General features: G+C 40.8%; 1 pseudogene; it reads right to left on the reverse strand.

Annotated features, from left to right (window-relative positions):
* LOC102756888 overlaps nt 1-3,636 on the reverse strand; it is a 9,855-nt pseudogene that overhangs the window by 730 nt on the left and 5,489 nt on the right.

Here is a 3,636-nt window from a genome sequence, read left to right on the forward strand (position 1 = left end):
GTCTCATAATGTTTGTCTTCCTGTAAGTAAGTGCGGAGTTCTCTAATGTGCCTTCATTTTCAGAATTCAACCTGACATCACTTTCTTTTAAACCAGCTGCCCGGCAGCCATCTGCTCATTTTTTAAAATCTTTATTGTTGAGAGTAATACAGATGCCCCCATATTTTTAATAAAAGCCATTAGCTTCTTCCTCTGCCTGCCTCTGTATATTTTAGAAATAAGTGCTTCCTCGCTACTCTTATTTTCGGTCCCATCAATCACTCTACCAAGAAATGGCTTCCACTATAATAAAATTTTAATTTTCCTTTTTGTATTTTTATGTGTTTGTACAAAGTTTTCATTAGATATTTTGACCCAGTGGTCAGTAAGCACACATTGATACCCTCAGCTCAAGCCTTTGATTATTATTTGGCCACAATGCTCATTTTCTTATAATGGTTTGTCAAGATAATACATGATTGAGGTTTGGCCATGAGGCCTAAAATTGAGAAATTCCTCCTATCTATGGATCTTACACTCGTTTCAGCAGAAAGCAGAACCTGAAGCATAGAATCATATGCTACTACTTTATAAGTAAATGCAATCCCAGCCAATGGGAGCATTAGACAGGGGAAGTGAAATAGGGCAGGAGAAAGTGATAATGGCTAAATGTGACTACAGTCTCATAGGACTGCCTTCTGAGTAGCCACGTGAGCTTCACCTTAGGACATTCCATTGGGGCCAGGAGAGGCGGAATTGTTTATCTACTATCTCCCTTTTCCACTAGTCAGAAGCTTTTATGATGAAAGCTTACATCCCTCACACTTCTGAGTTTTGCCTTCATGACTGCTAAGCATCCCACACTTGGAGGCAACAAAGAAGCCCTTTGGCAGGGGCATAAGGTGAGTGGCTGTCTGGTTGCACCTACATGAAGTCTACTGGCGTCTGTAACTGAGTAACTCAGTAATGGTTGAAACAGACTGAGAGCATCTGCAGTGATAAGTGAGGGGTGTCTGATAAAATGTGGAGCATTCACATCTTTTGGGAGAACAAGTTTTTAACAACATATCTACAAAATCTATTATGAGATCTATGTTGTAATCTTTTTTATTTTTCTAAAAAGGTACATTGCAAAACAAGAGGGAGATAGGAAGGCAAATGGAAGAGAGCAATAGAGGAGAAAAGGAGATAGAGAGACACAGAGAGACATGGACTGAATTGTGACATGCCCTCTCCGCTGTTCTAATTCTACCCAGAGAGGTAATTACCCATTCTCAACAATGCGGTGTATTCCCTTAAAGAATGGTTGTTACTCTTTCATACATTTCACTCAACATTTTTTACAAAAACAGAATGATGAGCCCTGGCCAGGTGAGTCAGTTGGTTGGAGTGTCATCCTGTACACTAAAAGGTTGTGGGTTTGATTCCTGATCATGGCACTTTCTTAAGTTGTGGGTTCAATCCCTGGCCAGGTCACATATGGAAGGCAACCAATTGATGTTTCTCTCACATGGATGTCTCTCTCTCTCTCTCTCTCCTTTCCTCTCTAAAAATCAATAATAACATATCCTTGGGTGAGGATTTAAAAAAAATGATATATGTATTTGTCAGTACCTTGCTATTTTCTCTTCAGAGGTTTATTTTATTATTAATAGGTTTACTATTATTTGAGCTAATCCTTGGAAAGGGGACATTAAAGAAACAGTTAGTTATAAATACTCTCTAAAGCACTCTCTAGGTAAGGCCAGGACTTCCCTTTCCTAACTCAGGTTTTTGTTTACCAAGAAGCCTTGTCTTGGAATCAGAATGACCCCCAGCCTCTGACCTTCCTACAGGAACCTTTAATCACTGTGGGCATGTCCCACATTCAAAGGCCACTGCCCATCCACTGTGGGTTCTTTACAGACCAGTGCTTACAGCCTCAGTTTTGTTGATTAGAGCAGTAGAATGTGTGGGGAGACAGCTAATTTCGGAGGAAAGGATGTGTGCTGGTCAGGCTGCTGCCATTCCAGAATAGGATGCCCAGAGCATAAGAATTTCAACATATGTGGACGTGATGATGCAGTTACCTTTCTTTCCACTTGCACTATCAAAGCTGCTCTGCTCCAGCAGAGACATTAAGAGATAGATATCATAACCACTTTTACCTTGTCCACAAAGTTTTTTATTATCATCTGTTCAAATTATCTATTCCTGCATAACAAATTCCCCAAACGTAATATCTGAAATGACAATATCTTTTTTTGCTTATATATTTTGGAGGTCAGGGGTTTGGACAGAGTGCAGTACAGAGGGCTTGCATCTAGTCTGATGTGTCTGGGGCCTCAGCTGGTAAAGTGTGAAGGGATGAAGGTGACTCAAAGAACTGGAGGCTTCTCCCCTCATAAAGTCAGGCATTAGAACTGGGATGATTTAAAGCTGCGCTCAGCCTGGACTGGCCATGCTACAGGTGGCCTCTCAGGATAACTTGGGAATCTCAGAGTGAGCTGTGGTTCCCAGAGAGAGAATCTGAGAAGAAGAGTGAGTGCTCCAAGAGACCAAGGCAGAAGCTGCAGGGCTTCCTCTGACCTGGCCTGGGAATTCCTGCCACATCAGCTTTGGAGCATTCTGTTGGTTCCAAGTGGATCCCTAAAACCAGCCCAGATTTCCGGAGAACAGCATGAGAGCCCCACCCTTAATAAGGGATGGCACAGTCACATTTCTCAAGAGCAGGTGCAATGTGAGATGTTGTTGAGGCCATACTGAAAAAAGACAGTCTATGCATATCGCCCTAAAATACTGCACACTTAGTCAACATAGGAAGTCATTGGTAAACAATATTACATGCCTAAAGATGAAGAAATTAAAGTGATTTACTTACAGCTATACAAAGATCAGGATCTAGAGGAAATGAACAATTGACCTATACTATGGCTATAATACTACCCCATATATCAAATTATGGCTACAATTTTTCCATTTAATACTGGTGGAAGAGTAAAGTTATTTAGTGACCAATATATTTGACCTAATGGTTAGGGACAATCAGGCAGGCAGGCAGGCAGGCAGGCAGGTGAGTGATTAGGAGCCAGCAGTCCCGGATTGCGAGAGAGATGTCTGACTGCCGGTTTAGGCCTGAACCTGCAGGGATTCCTGTGGGATCAGGCCTAAACCGGCAGTTGGACATCCCCTGAGGGGTCCTGGATTGGAGAGGGTATAGGCCAGGCTGAATTTCATGCACTAGGCCTCTAGTCAAAATATAAGCACCAATCCCAAGGTGCACTGTGAGAGCAAATGCTCCATCATTAAAGCTTTTAAAATGTCTGCATAGTAATGGCTGCATGATGATTACAATAATAATGGGGACAGCGAGTCCTGGTATAAAAATTATTATAATGTTCTCATAGGCAATCATTTTTGTGGCTCTGACAGTTTCACTGCATGTTATCAAAGGTTCAAACAAATTCTCAAGCAGCTTCTGAAACTCAAGCTAAATTTCCATATGCAAAATAATTATTTCATATGTCAAGAGATAAATAAATAGAACAAGAATAATTGAATAATGATTTTTTTAAGAAATTCAGTAATATATTCTGCATTGTTTCCTGGTAATGATGAATTGTCCAATGTTTACCACTGGCCATGTAAGATCAGAAAAACATTTGTTAAATATATATA

Source organism: Myotis davidii, unplaced genomic scaffold (assembly GCF_000327345.1).
Source record: "Myotis davidii unplaced genomic scaffold, ASM32734v1 scaffold225, whole genome shotgun sequence".
NCBI classification, from domain to species: Eukaryota; Metazoa; Chordata; class Mammalia; order Chiroptera; family Vespertilionidae; genus Myotis; species Myotis davidii.